At 47.3% G+C, this 20,176-nt stretch overlaps 1 protein-coding gene and 1 long non-coding RNA gene across 2 annotated transcripts in view; one reads left to right on the forward strand and one right to left on the reverse strand.

Moving 5' to 3' along the window:
• KCNA3 (potassium voltage-gated channel subfamily A member 3) overlaps window positions 1-1,462 on the forward strand; it is a 28,301-nt gene extending 26,839 nt beyond the window's left edge. The window contains exon 3 of the mRNA XM_058716246.1: window positions 30-1,462. The gene's annotated coding sequence lies outside the window, so the exon portion shown is untranslated. The remainder of the gene's footprint in view (window positions 1-29) is intronic.
• A 3,678-nt stretch (window positions 1,463-5,140) lies between these two features.
• LOC131504212 (uncharacterized) lies at window positions 5,141-6,474 on the reverse strand. Its single transcript, XR_009257864.1, has 2 exons — window positions 5,767-6,474; window positions 5,141-5,684 (listed from the first exon to the last, which is right to left on the reverse strand). It is a non-coding gene; the product is annotated as an uncharacterized LOC131504212 (long non-coding RNA).
• Window positions 6,475-20,176: the final 13,702 nt, after the last annotated feature.

A 20,176-nucleotide genomic window follows, 5' to 3' on the forward strand; every position in this document is an offset into this window, starting at 1 on the left:
TTTTTTTTTAACGTTTATTTTTGAGACAGAGAGAGACAGAGCATGAACGGGGGACGGTCAGAGAGAGAGAGAGGGAGACACAGAATCCGAAGCAGGCTCCAGGCTCCGAGCTGTCAGCACAGAGCCCGGCGCGGGGCTCCAACCCATGAACCGGGAGATTGTGACCTGAGCTGAAGTCGGACACTTAACCGACTGAGGCAGAAATTCAGTCTTGACAAGTATGTAGAAAGAACCGAGTGCAGCAAATGAGGAGGGGAAGGGTGTTTTCAGCATCCTGCAGCCCAGGCCAGGTTGGTTGTCCTCCACAAGTTGCAAAAGCCGTGACACTTTGAGGTACCTCTGTTCAGAGGCTCTCAACTCTAGATTCGTAAAACAAATGCACTCCAAGGAAACTGGATAGTTGACTTAGCAGTGGAAAGCCCTAAAATAACATGTCAAACTTTTGCAGTGCTTACAAATATTTTGGATTCAATAAAACCCCAAATATGTCCCTCTCTTGGAAATTTTCCCTCTTAATTTTGAAACACATGAGTCGTGTTGAGGAAGTTAATCTGTGCTTTCAAGTCAACCACACTTACCTCATTCACTTGCTGTTTTAGAAGATCTGTTTATTATTCCAGGAACCTTCAAGGTCCTTATTGTAAGCTTGCAGACTTAGAAACAGGAAATCAGATTTTATCTCAAGTGTAATTTTAACCTCAGCACTTAAAAATTTCCAGTAGTTTCTAGACTTCATCAGAGGGCTACTTCAATCTCCGATCCTTGGAAGTGTGCCACTTGGACAAGAGCTCTTGTGCTTAAACTGTACAGAATTTGCCTGTTCGTATCTCTACGAACCCTCAGTCAAAATGATTCCCAGCTCAAAATTACCTACACATCCTCTTATCTGTGTGGAATCTGCCGGAAGCAAGCCTGCAGAAGGCACCAAACTTAAACCATTGCAGTCACTAAGAACCATTCACTTAAAGCAAGAGTTTAGCTACTGATAATGCCAAGCACACTTCTTAACAAAACTTCAAATATGGATTTTCCTCCTTGCAATAACAGAGAAAGAACATATATTTACTGGAAAAGAAAAACTAAGCCTAAGGGTTGCAAATGGGTCTCGATCCATGTTATTCATTGCAACTCCTTCGGGCCTATTAAAGGGGAATTTAGGGAACCAAAGAGTAAGATATAATTAATGTAACTTGGTGTTGGTGATTTACTCAGTGACAAATTATAAGGCTGCTACTATAACAGGTTCCCACTAGCTCAGAAGGAACAAAGCTCTTCTGTTTTAAGGAAGGGTCATAATAGCAATTCTGAGATACATGTCATTTCATCTTTCCCAACGGTTGTACACACCAACTGAAGAGACTTTCATCTGGAATCTTATTTGCGTGGTCTCCACTTGAAAAGACTTTTAACATCTAACACTCTGGAAAAACTTTGTATTTTGAAATATAGATTGTTGTCCATATCTGTCCATATTTTCCTGTCTCCTACCTGGGTTGTTATGAGCTGACCGTGTCTGCGTCTACAAGGGTTAAATGTGACATTAAAGGGACACTTCCCTCTTTTTTTTTTTTTTAAACATTTGCAAAACACTAGTTCTATTCAAAATAAAGAGCCAACCTGATTTAAATGTACAAAACCTTTTCCGAGAATATACGGATGGCGAGTGAGGATAAGAGAACATGTTCGGTACTCCCATACCACACAGCCGGAAGCCACAAAACACTTGGATGCAAATGTCCCTTGCAGCTTTATTTGTTTTCCAAAAACCGGAAACCAATGTATAACGGAATGGATAAACAAAATCATAGTACGTTCACACGATGGATACTACTTGGCAAAAAGGAATACATGGTTCAACCTGTCAGAAACTTAATACCAAACGAAAGCACCTTGAGGGGCGGTTCCTTCCTAGCTGGCATCAACGTATCTTGATCCTCGGGCCTTTTTGCGAGATGATGCAGATCTTGTTTAATAAGCTAGTAGAGATGACCACACAATACTGCCTTGCAACAAAGGGGGTAGATCACATCGCTAAAAGCCTAAATCCAGTTGAGATGATCTTCTTAGTAGAATGCACAGACATGTTCTTACCATGCTCTTTTGAATCATGGCGATCCAGAATTTAAAGAACTATACTTCACATTTTCGCGTTCCTTTCTCTCATGTCACGTATTTCTTCAAAGAATGCCCGTTCTCCAAGGAGAAGCTCACAATCACTGGGATTTTTAAGTCACAAAACTGGTAATTGTGAGTCATTGGCTGATTCATCTTCTAAAGTAGCTAACCCTCTCATTTTATAACACGGACCTTTAATCCCTCCACTGGTAATTCAGAAGTGATTTGCAGCTGCTTTATAGCACCACTATTGTTCGTTGTTAAAAACATGTCAAGAGTTTAGAGGTGTTTTCAAACAAACAAACAAACAAACAAACAAAAAACAAAAACAAAAAAGAAAGCTTCAACTGAAATCAGAGATTGTCAGAGATTTGTAGTAGGAAAGCAGTGCTTTTAGGTAAGCAGGAGTCGAAATTTCGAGTTAATATTTTAATAATTATGTCTTTGGCCCAATTTCACTTGCATTTCAGTCCGACAATCCTCTCTTGAAAATATTCTGGGTAAATCAGTGTCTCCCCCCCCATTCTAAAATGCCACCCTAAAAATGATGGTCTTTTTATTGGGTTCTGAAAACACTTGAAGAACAAACCAAAGTGAATAATCACACTCGTAAAGCAAGAGGAAAACCCTTATATAATGCAGTCAGACACCTCTGAGCTTTCTGGCCAAAAGCCAGACGATTGCATACAGCTTTACTTAACTTCCTTTGTCAAAAAGACCTCAGGGGACGGTGGGGGGAAAGAAGTGTCTAGCTTTCACTGATCATTCTTAATCTCATTCCCTCGCGAGAGCCCAGCTCTACTAATATCGGGTGATTCCAGCTTTGTATGTGGGTAGAAAATGGGAGGAACCCCTTCCTCTAAACCCACACTTATATGCAAAGGCATCTTCAGGAAGAGCTGTATTCAAAAACCTCATAATCTCGCTACTTACTGGTCCCCAAGGACCAGCGGCATCAGCATTACCTAAGAGCTTGCCAGAAATGCATAATCTCAGACTCCACCCCAAACCTACCGAATTAGAATCTGAATTTTAATAAAATCTCCAAGTGACTCATAGGCACATGAAGGTTTGAGAAACCCTGCTGGGGCGCCTGGGTAGCTCGGTTGGTTCGGCATTGACTTCAGCTCAGGTCACGATCTCACAGTTTGTGAGTTCAAGCCCCGTGTTGGGCTCTGTGCTGACAGCTCGGAGCCTGGAGTCTGCTTGGGATTCTAGGTTTCCCTCTCTCTCTGCCCCTGTCCCACTTGTGCGTGTGCGCTCGCTCGCGCTCTTTCTCTCTCTCTCAAAAATAAATAAGCATTTAAAAAAGGCAAATGAGAAGCACTGCTATCAGAGTGCCACTACATCACCTCACTCACCTGTGAGCCATCAGAGTGGATAAATAATATCTTAAATTCAAATCAGACTTAAGCTAAAATAATCCACCTTGATTCCATATAAGTTTGTTTAGCAAAGAATGCATGTTGTTACCCATGAACACTAAGAATTGAGAAGCGACCATCCCTCAATAGCTATACAGCCCTTGGTAAAGCCCCAGGTTTGGACTAGTCTTCATGAGTGTCGATAAACTGGGGAAATAGTAGCTTTCACGTACTAAATGCCAATAATCAATGACAATAGCCATTTTACCAGGCACCGTTCTAAGCCTGTACTGTATTAACTTGTCGAATTCTGGAAACCACCCTGAAAGGCAGGCTCTATTATTATTGCCCCCATTTTAAAGATGAGAAAGGTGATTGATGGAGAGGTTGAGTGCCTTGCCTCAAGTCATAAAACTAGAGGTTGGCAGAGCCAGGATCCGAAGCCTACTCCAGAGCCCAGAGGCTTAACCGTGAGGCCATATTACCACCAAATGCCTGGAGTATGATATCTCTGCCCCTCACAGCAGCCCTACAAGGTAGACAGTATACAGTTGAGAACACTGAGGTCTCTGAGCTAGCAAACGATGAAGCCTCTGTGTTCCCCCACCCCCACCCCCAGCCCCGCCATGATTCCATGCCGGCTTTGAGCCACCTTCAGTGTTGCAAATCCCAACTATTCCTGGCAGGCTGGCTACATCTCAGCCTGGTACGATCAGAGCCCAGGACTTCAGTTCCTTCTGTCAGTGTAACAAAGGTAGGAACGCCTTATCTCATGCCTTCCCCCCTCCAGCCGAATTCAACATGTATATTTTATCTGTATTTAGCACGGCATATTTTACAAGGCTGGGGATTCGGCCCTGTCCACTGTGGTTCTTCATGTATACAGGTCAAACCCTGGTCCCGAACACATATGTCTAGCAACGTGCTTGCCCTGGAGGGCCCCCGCCCTGCTGCCTCTCTGGAAAGCCATGTTTTAGTCATCAGTATTCTGGTCAGACAGGAAATCTCCCTTGCAGAGCTGCGGTGGAGGGGAATGAAGCTTTGCACACTATAAATAGTGATTTTATTAAAATGTAGAAAAATTGTTGAGAAACAGAAGAGAGGTGGGGGTAGGGGGTTGCCACGGCAACTCAACCCTCCCTCAGTTTTCAAAGAGCAGAGAAGCCTAAGGAATAGTAAATAGAGAAAAGGAACCAGGTGACACGTGATCACAAATGGAATGAGACAATCGGAGGGACAAGTTTCAGACTGACTGACGAGCTGGGAGGCAGAGGGTGGGCCTCACGAGGAGATGTCCTTCCTCCAAGTGCAAGGAGCCTGGTAGAGGTAGATCTTTGTCACCACCTTTACCGCATGGCTCAGTCACACGGGTCACCAAGCAACAAGGCCGTGGACAAACGATTTATGGATAAATGAGTATCTCTCACGAAGAAGCAGGAATTCTCCTGGCATCCTCCCAGGCGTTATCCCCCATGACCTCTGTGCGTATTTTTAGGTATTGGCTCTGGGACCCCCATGTTTCGTCCCCACCCATTACCCCAGGATTGTTGATTGACTCCAGGCAGATCAGGAAAGATCAAGATGGTCCAGAACTCCACCGACTTATTTGACATTAGATAAATTCCCATGTAACAAATTCAAAATATATTATTGAGGAAAACTAGGATAAAAGGATAACCTTTATTCAGCACTTACAGGTTACCTAGTATTTGCATATTCTCTCATTTAATGCATGGGAGAGCAGCCCCAGCAATCTGGGATTACTCAACCTTACAGTAGCCGACGAAACCCGGTATGCAGCTGAGACTGAAATAAAGTGATTACTCTCTCCGGCACGCAAGAATTTCCCATCTTTCCTGGAGAACGGAATTCATGCTGATGGCCTACCTCATCTTCAGTCTGGCTTCTTCACACATTGTGACAGTTTGAACAATGCACCATCCCCACTAATTAACACATCAGCTTTTGGGGGTGGGGAGGGTGGAAAGAGTAGGGGGAGAGAGAGGGAGGCGTCCCTGTAGATACACACAAGCTAATGCGTGTGTATCTTTCTGCTAATGGAGAAGAGCAATGCTGGAGATAAACAAAAGATTGTCCAAAAGTCATTTTGAAGACTGAAATGCATGAAGTTACTTTGTAGCGGAGCTTGCCAGCAGCTGTTTCAGTTAATTTTTCAATGAGATTGCATTTCCACCCCCACGCACTCTGAAAGAGATAGCAAGGGGAAGGTAGTTAGGGGGAAAGTAGTCTGGGATTCAAAGCTGGCCCCAGATGACCCACAGCTCACCTTGCAGCACAGCGAGCCATGCCCCGTGACACCTGGGGTTCAGCGTTCACTCTACCCGCCTCCCCACCGGTCAGACCTCATGCACACGAGGCAGGGCTCAGGAACTCCGACATCGTGGCTGAAGGGAGGAGTGGTGCCAAAGAGAAGCTGCCTCATGAGGCAGGGTGAAGGCGTCCTTGGACTGGAAAAAACATGATGCAAAAGAGGGAAGGTTCTGGGTGAGATCAATGCATACTTGATCACAATACCCCAGAAGAGCACCCGCTTGGAGAGGTAAGTTCTGTAAGTCCATAGACAGTCAAAATGGTGCATAGTAGGTCATCATCAGAGAGGAGAAAGCTGACACTTGGAGAAGGTAGATCATGAATTTGAGCCGAACACCAAATCTTTGGGGCTGATGCTCTCAGTAGTCCTCTCATTTCTTGAGGTAGGGGGCAGGCAGGAGGAGAATCGGTAGGCATTGATTAGAAGGGCATTGCTACAAAGTCAAAATGAGAGAGACTCTAGACTATATGTTTGCAGCCTTGCCTGGGGAGTTGAAAAGGGGCACCAACATTCACAAGCGCAAACTGGGAAGCCACAACTTGGTTGGGTTTCCGGTACTGAAGCCAACTGTGCAGTGGCTCAGTGGCGTCCATTTCTACCAGTCATCGAGTGCTGTCTTTCCCTAGTTGTACCATACACACACACACACACACACACATACACACACACACACACACACACACACACTATTTCTCTAGTCTCCCCCTTCTCTTCCCTTTTCCCTTTTGGAAAGTCACATACAATCATCCTTTTTTATATTAGCTGCACTTATCTATCCAGGGCCAGTGTTAGCATTTGTCCAGCTAAGTCCCGGGGCCCCAGTTGCCAAACGACTCCCCCCGAGACTGCACTAACACACAGCCGAGAAAAGCTTATAGCAATGGTAACCAGTATTTACTGAGCACCTGCTTACAACGTGGAAAACCCTGGGATAACAGCTCTCATGCATTCAGGTTCCTGAATGTCTCATCCAGTCCTTAGGACAATGCAACAACCTTGGGAAGTATTACCATCCCTACTATGCAGGTGAGACTCTGAGACGGAGAGGGGTCAGGAACTCCCGGAAAGTCACAGCACTGATCAAGGACTGGATTGGAGAAACATGACCTGCTTCCCCTTTGCCTCCCCAGCATTTTAAATATATTTAATTTCATCTAAGTTGCGTGCCTTAAGAATAAATGTTTTCTGTTAAGCTATCTTAACTGGTTCAGTATTCAGTTCATAATCAACTGATTCTACTTTGTAATTAATCTTTGTTTTCTCAGTGATGAGTTTATATATGCCTTCTTCCACTCCCCGTTTCTGGCACTCACATCAATTTCTTCATATTCTGGTATCCGGCAAACCATCCAGCCTCCTTCTCTTGTTCTCTTTTCTGATCTTAGTTTCTTGCATTAGGAAGGTAGGCGGGACTGAGTGAGCTCACAGCACATCTTTCCCTTCATTCTACAAAGCACTTCGGGTTTCCCATAACTCTTTGAGCCACCTCCTCCTTGCACTACCTTACTCTCTCACTCCTTATTTTCCCTTATTCTTAAACGTGTGGTCCTCACACAGTCTGGGGTTTTTTTTCCATATAATTCAAAAATTATTTGGACCCAGCAATATGGCATCATCCCAGAACTATATGCGGACGCCTCTCCAAGGTCACTGGCTTTTCTTGGGTCTTACCCTCTTGACATCTCCATTTTTGTTGGTTTCCATGACACGGAACTGCCTTACTTCTCCTCATTAGTAATTATTCCTCTTTAGCCTTCCTCAGGCTCCTCTTCTTCCGTCTTTCCCATCAGTGTTCTGTTGCCAAGGTCTAGCCTTAGCCCTCTTCCCTTCTCCCTCAGTCCCTTCCTGTGCCATGATACATTCCCATTCTATGACTGTCTTTGGAGCTAGCTCCTAATCCATATCCCTGTCCTCAGCCTCTCTCTTTGGCGCCTCCATTTCCAACAGCTGGCAGGTCACTGCCACTGGGATGACTCACTGACATTTGCCACCAAAACTGTCCCGGCAGAGCAATTTCTGTTACTGAACCAGTCCCCTTTTCTGACTTGCCTATTTCTGGCAAATATCACCATGTCCTCGGTCACCCAGGTAGAAAAATGTGCTGTAATCTTGGACTCCTCTGTCTTCCTTACCCACTAGATTCTCTTAGCTTTAAAATATAACAAGATTTGACCTCCAATATCCCCATTTAGGTACCTTTAGTGACCCTCTGTTGCCTGTCGACAACGTGCCAAGTCTCACCTTCGTTTTTCATTTCCTCTCTCCATTGGTAGCTCAAAGCAACCCTTCTTATCCTAGTTTGCCCCAACCAAATTAGACCCTGCCCTGTTCTCACATAAAGGCGAAGCTTTCCTGCTTCCCTGCTCTGATCCATACTGTTCCTGACACCTGTAACACCTTCTCCTCCAAAACACACAAGTCTTTTCTGACCTTCCTACCCACAACTTAATGAGTCTTCTTAAGTTTTGGTGGTGTTTTTCATGCTCTAAGACTCTTTGTTTTTCTCTATTTGTTTCACCTCCTGAAGCACACTGTGGATTCCATGCCTCAAGGATCTCTGTTTTCCCATAACCCTTACATGATGTGTGAGTGGCAGATTCTCTTGTATCCTTGATGAATGGAATGGAGTCGGGGCTCAGTGGCTGTAAGGGAAGAACCAAGTTGCCAGGACCTTCTCTTCTCCTAAATCCAAGCACATATTCTTTTAATTGTCCTACTTTCTCATCCTACAAATGAGCCTCCTGTTCCCCCTATGGCCTGAATGACTGCCATCTCCCTCTGTGAGCGGTGAGATCTTAGGAATAATGGCCACGACTATTGAACACTCCCATGTGTCATGCACCATTCTAAGCATGCACCCGTTTTAACTTCTTTAAACCGCTAAGAAATCCTGTAAAGTATAATCTCTATTTTACAGATGAGGACATTGAAGCACAGAGAGGTTATGTGGCTTGTATACGTTCCAACAGCTAGCACGGAAGGAGCCAGATTCTCACCCAAATCCTCTGGCTCCAGAGCCCATGTCAGACCACAATGCTACGATGAAATGCAGATTCAAAGTGGGGAGATTTTACTTGTAGGTTTGGGTGGCCAAAATCTCAAAACCTGGATGGGTCTTTCGTGTGTGGCCAGATATGTACAGATGGGCATCTGATCATGAGTGTATGTGCAGTGGAAAGGGGGACGCGTGTCTGTCTTCGTACTCTGCTATTCAGCTGGTGCTTGTGTATTTGCTATGATTTCCCCAACACAAACTTGCTAAGAGAAGCCAGTACCATCCATGACTTTATTCTGCCACTGGAGTCTACTCCCGGGCTTGTCACATAGTTTATGACCCACAATTTGAGGGCTGAATTGTGTTTTCATGTATAAAATGTTCAATCCACGCATCTCTGTTAAAGCTTTTGTTGTCTGCCCCCACTTCTCCCAGCCTCCCGACTCACACCCACTCTCTTACAAAGCAGGTGCAGTTCAGCAAAATGTAAGCAAATCAGCTCTGAATGTCAAAACACGACTTTACTCAATTATTAATTTGGGAGAACCAGGATAACACCAAATAAATATCCCAACTAGGTCATGCTATGAGGTATGTGAAATCCTCTTAGATCTAATATTTAATTTACACTCTACTGCCTGAACAAGTTTCCAGCCCCCCAGATTCAAGCCAGAGGCCATGAGACATGGCGTCAGATGATGATGCCAGATGACGTCAGATGAAGACTCAGCAGCTATAGAGGCCCAGTGCAAAGGCCAACACTAAATGAGGGACAGCTTCCCAGGAACAGGTGCCCAAAGGGCAGAGGCAAAAATGCTTCTCTAAACAGACCAATTAGCTCGAACACAGGAACGAGAGCTTGGGCCCTGACATCTGGATAAGTCAGGCTGCAGGTCAGGGCTTGGCCTCAAGATTCTGCAGGCAGCCAGGTTCTGGACCAACATCAGCTTCTTACCGCTCTGTGCTATTCAGGCCAGCCAAAAGGGAGATCCACGCATGTGAAGTGCCACCTAGGGCTGAAGCAAGTGGGCAGGTGCCTGACAGCCGCTCTCCGGCTGTAACACTATGTAGGTGTTGGGGCCACAGCGAATGCCAAAGAGGAGAAGTGAGGAAAAATGGAGGAGTGGAGAAGCAACAAGGGAAAGAGACTCAGAGTGAATCCCCTGCTCATTCCACTCACCCCACTTCACCTGCCATCCTTTGTACCCATGTCTACAGCCATCATCCTCTGATCCCCACAGGCTGCCTTCCTGTGGCTCCAGACTTGGGGGGTCTGTCCCCCATCTCCCCCAAGCTTCTGCCCAGGCATGTGTGGCACACATGGACTGTTTCCCTTGTCCTTCTGTGCTCATGAACTGGAGTTTCACTCTCTCCTCTCCTCTGATACCTCCCTGAGCAAGGATATGTCCACTCTTAGCTCAGCATCCCAAGTACGTAAAGCAGGCTCAGCTTCTAGAGTCAGGAAATGCATGAAGGCTTAGGATACGGAAACAAATCTTTCAGTCACCTGTTTCAGCAGGGGACGTCTCAGGGCCTGGTGGGAATCAGCTGTCAAAGTATCTTTCATCAGACCTCCCGAAGGGCACCCATACTGCTCAGACCCCACCCAGAGGGAGACCCAGGTCCCAGACAGGTCCTGACATACTGAAGGCTCTATCACAGGGTTAAGGAATAGGGATGGGTTTGGCTGCCCTGGGGCTGCTCAGTCTGCAGAGCTGACTGATGACCCTCTGCCAGCTAGTGAGGGAGGAAATGCTACCAGTGAACTCAAAGTAATCCTGCAGCAGAAAAGGAAGTGGCAGGTAGAGCTGGAACCCCACCCCACTCTGAGCATGTGACAGCTTCCCAAGAAGGTGCAGGTTACTCAAAGTAACACATTCTTTCTGGCTCCTCGTGGTCCCTTTTAGACAAAATCTGATTTTAATGAGCACCAAGGGCACCCCTAAACCGACACCTTTGACTTGGTCATTGGAGATGGTCCATGGAGAACTGGCACATGACCCCTTTATTTCAGAGATCTTTGGTGGCTTTTCTCTTCTGCAGTCCTCGACTTCTGCAGGTCTGATGCTGGTGATGGAGCCCCAAGACTTTGTGAGAACGCCCTTTCCACTGTTGGACAGCTCCCCGGGCAGCTAATAGTTGGTGAGCTCTGGTCAAGTGCCCCACTCTGCGTTAGCCACTATCCATGAGTTCTCTAACCCCACCAGGTCAGTATTGTTATAAATCCCATATTCAGAAAAGGAAATTGTGGCTTGGAGACGTTGACTCACTTGCCTAAGATCACGACTGCTTGAAAGTGGCAAAGCCAGGACTCAAACCCTGAGCTCTTAACTAGAACAGAGTTGCAAACTGCAATCCCTCCAAAGGGCTGGGTACCTGTGAATCAGTGAAAGCCATGCAGGTGTAAGAAAGGTGGAGGAGAGTGGCATCTGTGATGACCTGGGAGGGGGCAGCTGTCATCCTGGTACCGTTTATTGTTCCATGACAGAACATGAACCTGAGTGATCAGCCCTTCAGGTTTTTCAAGAGAGGTTATAAATACAGATGTATAAGCATAATTTCTCAATTTGTATTGTTTACTGATGGAATTTTTAAAAATCGTGGTGCAAGCCAACACCGAACAGGTCTCGTAACCACATCTGTGAGCAGGTTTGTGACTACGCCCATCGTAACGCTGCTCTAGAGCCCAGGATGTTAACCACCAGGTTCTGTTGTGTTAAAATGATCAGACAGGTGTATCTCTGGCGGTTTGCAGTTTTTCTTCCTGTTATTTCCGTCTGCTGGCCCCAGTTCCGCCATCTGGAGCAAGAAGTGTTCCAAAACACTCTCCTGTTCTCTTCTCTAGACTAAATATCCCCAACGGCCTCAAGCATTCCCTTCCTGGCTGGTTTGTAGGACTTTTGCCATACTGGCTGCTACTCCAGGCAAGCCCCACACACACTCCCACCTGCTCACATCACTCCCCAAACCCACTGCTGGAAACTGAGCCATACGCTTGAGGTTTATCTGTGTCACACAGAGCAAGGCAGGCTCCCTGACCCACTAAGACTCAACCAAACATGGAGCTCAAAGACACTTGGCTTACTGCAAGCTCAGGTTAAGTGAAGAGATTCTGGTCCCTCTCCCCCGTGAAGGGCTTCTCAGTCTCCGAGGTGATTTCACTGTCATGAAGAATGACATCCTCAGCCACCAGCCCTTCCCACCATGGTCCCAAGTAATCACCCCAGTCCTCGCAGGGACTGCTCCAGGGCTAGCCCACTAACATGTATGGCTGTCAGGCCCACACCTGGATGACATTCCCTTCAGTGAAGAGAATTGCCACGGCACCAAGGATCCATCCTTCTGTGTTGTGAAACAAACCTCACCCTCCTCCCCAGTTCCTCTCTCCCAGTATTTGGGGAGACTTTCCCCTGATTCATCTTGCCCACACAAGAGTCACCCCCATTTCCTGACACTCACTGCCCCAAGCATACCACGTGGAGACTAAAAGCCTGGCTGTCACCACCTGTGGGTCAGAAGCAAAGTGGGGGGACAAAGGTGAGAACCCAGTGGGTCTGAGGAATAGGTCCAACAGCTCAGCTCAAGCCCTCCACACTCCGTAGCTGTGGGCCTTCCATCTGCCTCTTTGGTTCCAGTCCCACCTCCTAACTTCCCTTCTGAAATCAGGAAATGCAAATCTGGAAAGCTGCTGTAGAAACTGAGAAAAACAAAGTAGCCTATCTTCGACTCTTGCTCTGCCTGCTGGCCCTTCCCCACGGCCACAGGGCCCGGGACTGAGCAGAGCAGCTGGGTTTTCCCCTGAGCAGTGACTCACAGATGTCGTTTCTCTGGCACAGACTCTCACGAAGGTCCCAGCTGGGAAGGTTGCCTGGTGGCCAAGTGATCCCTCACAGCTGCCAGCCCAGGGACAAGAGATTCCAGCTGGTGCTAGGTGACGAAGAACAGGTCTGGGCTTTGTCCCTTGGCTACAGGACCTGTCTGTCCCACTTGCTAGACTCAGGATGTAATCCATCTTCGAGGTTACTGAGCGCCCAAGCCCTCAGCCCATCAAAACCACTTTAGTAAAATTCGATTTCTGGAAGGGCACCATGACCACCTCAGAAGAGCACTGGCTTTTCAGTGGGCTCAGGGCAGGGCTCTGGAGCTGCCCAGTTGCCCGCCAAGTGCCTAACATTCAAACTAACAAGGGTCCGCAAATAAGGACGCACCACCAGGGACATGCCCTACAGCACACAACAGCAAAAGGCTCGTGCAGGGTAAGGGCCAGGCAAGACCGAATTTTTTTTTTTTAATGCTTATTTATTCTTGTGTGAGAGAGACAGAGCACAAGTGGGGGAGGGGCAGAGATAGAAGGAGACGCAGAATCTGCAGCAGGCTCCCGGCTCTGAGCTGTCAGCACAGAGCCCGACATGGGGCTCAAACCCATGAACTGTGAGATCGTGGCCTGAGCTGAAGTCAGACACTTAACCAACTGAGCTACCCAGGCGGCCCTGGGCAAGACCAATTTTAACATTGCTTTGGACAGCTGAATCCTCGCTCCGCCCAAAATCTCCTGCAGAACTGCAGTACTCAGATCCAAAAACAGCTTCTCAGGTGGCAACCAGGAGCCCGTCCCCACTCAGACTCCCCTCAGTCCTGCCCCCGGGGCGGGGGGGCCTTAGCCTCTTCCAGGGAGTCACTCGGACTCCACTTGACATGGTCGAAAACCCACGGTTCAACCCTTCATTGCACAGAGGCTCGCAGAACATGCCGTGCGTTTCCCTAAGTCACACGGTGACTACATATTACAAATTCAGCCAGCATAAAAGGGCTTGCAGACCAAGCTTTCAGTGAACCGAAACGTCCGTCCAAATGGGCAGCTCGCGCAGGTAGGAGGAGTAAGAGAATCCACACATGAGAGTAATTTTAATTTTTCTCAGCCACTTTCTAGTTGCCTGTACTCAGGCAAGCCACTGTATCTCGGCAGGCCTGAGGGGAGGGCTAGGTCCAGTGCCACCAACTCTCGTCACCTTAAGGAGACCTCACCCTCCCCTGCAGTCACTTAGTCTGCAGCTCTTTCATCACCATAATGTCAGGCTCCTGTGCTCTGTCCATCCAGCACCTCTACCTCTTCCGCTCCAGGATCCCACATCCGGGCTCCACTTGGGCTCCCCACCCAAGGTCACATCCAGGACTTTGATAAAACCTGCCGCTTCTTGGGAATGTTAAAGACTCCAACACCCCGTCTCACCCAGCCCTCAAGCTCTCCCAAATCCCCATGAGGGGCTCTGATAACTTAGCAACACCTTCCACCTTCGATCACTCTCTTCTCCCCCAGCCTATCCACCTCGTCCTGTCTTCACTCCTGCCAAGAGGTTGCCCAGAGCCCTGGACTGTTGCCTTGAGTACTTTCTGGCTAAATTCTCAACTCCAAGAACCCTTACTATACTGCTATCACTCTCCAGCTCCCTCTCCAGCAAATCACACCCCAGATCGGGTTGGAGACTACGGTGGCCTCCTTGCTCCTTTCCCCAGACAGTAGAGTCTTGATGGAGAAGATCACAGAGCCACGAGGACAGGAGCACTGCCCCATCCTTCCTTCTCACCACACTCTGGACAGAGCTCAGTCTGCCTCAGTGGCCTTCTTTCTGGTCCAGGCTCCAGAGCCCTGACTCCACCAGTCTGGCTCTCAACAAAGCCCATCTCCTTCTCTCTCATCAAGTAAGGGCCCCAGGCCTTACCTGATGGCTCTCCCTCCACCTGTACTCTGATGTCCTCCCTCTCTGAATTCTCTTCTCTTATTTCCCCTACATCCCTAACTACTCATGCTGGACCCATTTCCCTCCATACATTTCTTCCATCCCAAACCAAAAAGTCTCAAACGAGACACTTCTTTAATCTGACATTCCCTTCTACCACCACCCCTTTTCATTAATTCCTTTATATTCAGATTCCTTCCAAGGGCAGCCCTGAGTCTTTTTCCTGTCTCATTTCCCACTCCTCCTTCTGCCTATGGCCTCAGCCTCTGCCCCACACCGTCCCATTGAAAGCATCACCCCAGTGTTGCTGACTCCAAATGCCTGAGCTCAGCTGCCTTTGACTCTGCCACCTGCCGCCACTGGGGCTTCTATGCCATCCCTGCCCCCAACTTACCTTCTCTATCTATGACCCTGCCTTCTCCATTCCCCTTGTGGCTCCTCCTTCTCTTCTAGGTCCCTAGATATCCCCGCTTTCCCCTCTTCTGCTCCCCTGCCCCTAGTGTCATCTCCTCTATGTTGGAGGCCTCGTCCATGCAGACTCCAGATCTCCTTGGAGACCCAGCCCCAGCCTGTCTCCTGAACTCCAGGCAACATCTAAATCCCCCTGAACTACCCACTCATGTCTGCCATGGACCCCTCAGAGCCTGAAAGGTCCACCCAGGTCACTGAGCCTGTGACTGTACCCCTAAAGTATCTCTTACCAGTTCATACCCACACTGTGTCAGCTGGGACAAGCAGTATCTTTCCCTCTGGCCTCCTCACCTTCTGCGTCACTTGTTCTCATTCCGTCCCTCAGCAGGCAGAGTGATCACCCCTAACAGGAAAATCCAATCATGTCTCCCCTATGCTTGAAAGCCTTCCAGGCTCTCTACCTCCAACAAAAGGTCCAAATAGGCTTTGCAGAACCTGCTGACAGACACTGCAAGATCTGGCTCCTGCCACCCTCTTCACGCACCTCTCCTGGATCTCCTGCTCAGGCAGCCCCGTCATAATGAATTCCTTATAAATCCCTTGGCCTTCCATGTTGTCTTCCCTTCATGCTTTCACAAGTGCTGGTTCCTCTTCCTAATTCTTCACATGGCTAATTCCCACTGGCCCTTCAGTGCTCAACTCTTAGTCACTGATTCTGGAACCTTCAATGGCCTCCTCCAGCCCCTCCCTTTCTGTGCTCCCACAGAGCCCTGCATTTTCCTCCCTCGTGGCACTTCTGCACCACAGTAATAGGCTGTTCACTAGCCTGTGTCCCCATTAGACCTTGGGGGTTTTGAGGACTGGCATTCGGTCTATCTGTATGTTCCTAGTACCCACAGTCCAGTCAATGCTCAACACATTGTTCTGAATAAATGAATGAATGAGTGAACAGAGAGGTTGCATTTTCTCAGTAAGCCTCAGAAGGCACTAGATTTCCAAGAAGACTAAAAATCTAATTTTTCTGGGACTTTTGCCTTTTACAGTGTCCTTCCCATCCTGTTCAACAAGGAGCCTTGGGGACATAGGGGATCTGGATTGTTTCATCTGAGCTGCTCTCCAGGGCACCCTCTGCCCTCGTCCCCACACACCATTGTGTGGGGACCTCCTCCTCACTCCCTTTAGCTCACCAGTAATGATTAAGGGCTCAATGAATGCAGGGCACAGACCAGAGTAGGGAAAAAGGACTTGTTTTCCTTTGAAGAGAAAGACTTACTCTTGCCCTCCCTTGCTAGGGTGACAGGAAACACCTGAAGATTGTTGACAAAGCATCATGAAACCACCAAACCTGAAACCCAGAGAGCACTTACCAAGAAAGGAAATGTTGATGGGGTACTCAGTAGCGTGAGCCTTCATCTGGTGCCAAACCAGTGAAGACTTCCTGGAGATGAACTTTGAGCTGGGTCTTCAAGAGGCTGAGAGAAATAGAGGGGCAGAAGATATGAGCATCGATGGGTGGGTATTAACAGACAGGAATGATGTGAGCAAAGACAGAATGGGAGATGCCTCGTGGGCCATGCCGAGCAGTGACAGGCATAAGACGGTGAACTTTGATGGGGACACATCTTAAGGGCCCAACGGGATTCTGAACCTTCACAAAAAGCAACATGGGGGTCTGAAATGGAGTGAAGGTGAAGGGAAGGTGCTCTGGGAAGGATTCTGAACAAGTACCCTGCAGGTGTAAGATGACCCCGGGGCAAGAGGCTGGAATCTGTTGATTGAAAATTGAAAGGAAGAGGCCAAAATCAAAGCACCAGTTGTGACTCCCAAACAGCACACCAAGACCAGAGGGGCAAGGGTTAGTCCCCTCCTTCAGGGTTTCAGAGACCCTGCACTGCACAGGGCATTGACCTGCCGACCTTACTTAGGCCAAGCAGCCAGAGAGCTCTGTGCAGCCATCTGGTGGTGGTGGAGTGGAAGACTGGTCTTGGTCGGTCCAGGACTCACCATGGCGGGATGTGGCCAAGGAGGGTGTTGGGAGTAGACTGAGACTCTTCGGGGAGCGTTGAGGTGGGAGGTGCTGACACTGGGGTTCTCAAATCCTTACTCTCTGTAAAAGGTGCAGTTTCTTTGCTCTTTCCGTTGCCTCTTTTGGGCCCTTATGTAGCATAGAGGCTGGCAGAGTAGGCATTTTCTTTTTAATAGTAATAATGAATTAACAGTTGTTGAATGCCTACCATGCACCAGGTACTTATATATATTATTATCTAAATTATTCCTTATAGCAACCCTGAATGAGTATATTATGATTTTTTTTAATAAAAGAAGGAACTGAAGCCATGGGCAATCCTCTGAGTTACTGGGTAAATACTTACTGAGCACCATTGTATGTCGTGCTGTGCTAGGCACTGCGGATGTGGAGGTGAATGCCAGGGGTAAGGTCTGCCTTCCTAGAGCTAAAGGCCTGGAAGAGGAAAAAAGACATTGTGCATATAGTACCTTTGTAATTAATTGATTTTATTGTGATTCATACACTAAAAAGGAGAAGAGATACAGAATACTTACAGATGTTAACTAACTTTCGAGTCCTTTTAATAAAAAATACGTATGCCTCTTCCAGCCTGACTCATATTCTTCTGCATGACGTGAATGAATACTCTTTTCTTCTTTGGTTTTTACTCCCCTACTTTGGATTCTGTCTCCTCATGGAATCCATATTTTTTTTCCTCTCTCTTCCTAATTTATTCTTCTTTTCTGCCAATATTATCCCTTCTATCCTTATCATTTGTTGAATGCATCCCTGCATAAATGAAAGAAAGAAAGAAAGAAAAAGAAAGAAAGAAAGAAAGAAAGAACGAATTCATGAACACAAGTATTGCACAAACATGTGTCACCTATCCACTGTGGGTCAGACACTTAGTGTGCTTATGAAAACACGGTTCCTGTTCTCGAGTTGCTCACAGGCTAGTGGGGACAAAAACATGGCAACAAATAATCACAATACTGAATAAGCACACAGAGGAAAGAGAGGGCAACCAGGCTGAGGTACTTAACTGAGCCTCTTTCTCGGGGTGATCTGTAAATGTAAGCAGCATCTGGCCAAATTCTGGCTGTCCCAGCAGATCCTTTGCACTTTGAAAAAGTCCTATGATGGTTAAAACCCATTTATGTTGTGTCAAAGGTATGGGTGCCCTCCTTACTTTAATTTACTAGTTTATTGGAATACCTCCCAAACAAGTGGTTCCAAAACTTAGTGGCCCTTGGGATCGCCTGGGGATCTTTGCAAATCACTGATGCCAGGCTTTTACCCATCCCAGACATTCTGAAATGCAGCCTGGACACCAGGAATTTTTTTTAACTCCCCCAGGAGATTCTAATGTGCCGCCACATTTGGGAGCCAGGGACCAGCTCCTGGGTTTGAAGGGCACAGCCATGACTCCCAGAGGAGATGGCTCTGCTGGGCTCTAAGTCAAAGAACAACATTGTGAGGTTGTGTCCACCATTTCACAATTTCATGCTCACTTTGTACCTGCTTTGAGCACAAGTCAGTCCATCTCTGCTCCCAAGGATCTGGCTGAGGGGAGATGGGTCTAAAACATACGAGAGACTCATGTATGGTTGCTAAGGTGCAGGATGTCCAGGGCACCATGGGGGCACTTTGATGGGGTATCTAATCCGGACTCCCGCCCTTTATGTCATCTGCTCTTTTCCAACCCTCTGCAGAGAGAACTTGCCCAATAAAAATGTCCGGGGCATCTGTTATATTATCAGACAGCAGGTGCCAGGAAGTGTATGTGGCCCCTGAGACAGGACAGGGATGAATAAGATAAATCCCTGCCCTCAAGGAGCTCACAGGCTGGGGTGAACAGTCTTCCCCTCTTCTTCCTCTCATATGAAACAGCTTGGGGTGGACCCGTCACTGAGTAGAAACCAGTGCTGTGGAACACGGACGATGGTCAGGTCAGCTCTGACATCTAGAAGGATCCTTCACAGCCAACCTTAAAAGATGGGTAGGATTTCTGAGGGTGAACATGGAAGAAGGGGAAAATGTCTCAGTCCTCACTTATTCTGCTCGACTCAGGACATGCCCAGGGTGGAGGATAGAGTTGAGGCTTGCTTCTGGGCCTCGCATGACCCATGCTCACTAATGCTCCCAGGGGCACACCACCTTCTCCCCACATCAGGGCACACCAACAGCCTGTGATCGCTGAAAAGCCTTGTCAACCACCACCATCATCTGGAAACAACAAGGCTTTATTGGGTAAGGCACTTGGGAACTAACAGTGGCTTTTGCATTGCACTTCAATCATCTATATCTTATTGAATTCAAGAAAAGGGGAACTCATCATTGCCCAATAGCAGCCTCTCTAATATAAATGTTTCCTCAATGCACGGCACTACTTTCAATACTTCGTTTCCCATTCCTATCCTTGATATTTCACTTCCTGTCCACCCCATAGAGGTTCCTGCCTCTCTCACTTCCTCCTGAAATCAAGTCTGGCACTAATGTTTCCTTTAATTGAACTCATCCCTTTTTTCTTAAGTTTATTTATTTTGAGAGAGAGAGAGAGAGACAGCATGAGAGGGGAAGGGGAAGAGGGAGAAGGAGAGAGAGAGAGAATCCCAAGCAGTGCCGAGTCCGACGCAGAGCTCAAACCCATGAAACCATGAGATCATGACCTGAGCCAAAACCAAGAGTCTGACACTCAACCAATGGAGCTGGCCAGGCACCCCTTAAACTAGTCTTTAAGATGTCCCTAATTTTATTTTAGTTTTCTTCTTCTACCTTTCTTCCCCTTCCCCACTGTCTTCCTTCAGACTTAATTAATCATTAAATTTTTATTGAGAATCTATTAAGTGCCAGGTTCAATCATGGGGTATCCATACAGAGAAAGGCAAAGCTAGTCCTGGTCCTGAGCCCTTGCCGTCTAACTAAGGACACATGGAGGTGGATAGAGATAACATGGCATTAGCTGGCATAGTGCTGCTGGTAACACCAAGAAGCTCAGGGGGCTGGGACTTCACATTTCAAGGGACAGAGACTGTACATGGGGGAGTGGATAGAATCTGGAACTACAAAGACTTTGTGCCTGGACATTAACTAAACACTTACTATGTGCCAAGCTATGTGTGGAGTGTCTCCTTCCCAGTGTCTCATTTAATCCTTAGTAACTTCTTGAAGTAGGAATTTTTATTATTCCCATTTTACTAATTAATACATTAA

Source organism: Neofelis nebulosa, chromosome 2, assembly GCF_028018385.1.
Source record: "Neofelis nebulosa isolate mNeoNeb1 chromosome 2, mNeoNeb1.pri, whole genome shotgun sequence".
NCBI lineage: Eukaryota > Metazoa > Chordata > Mammalia > Carnivora > Felidae > Neofelis > Neofelis nebulosa.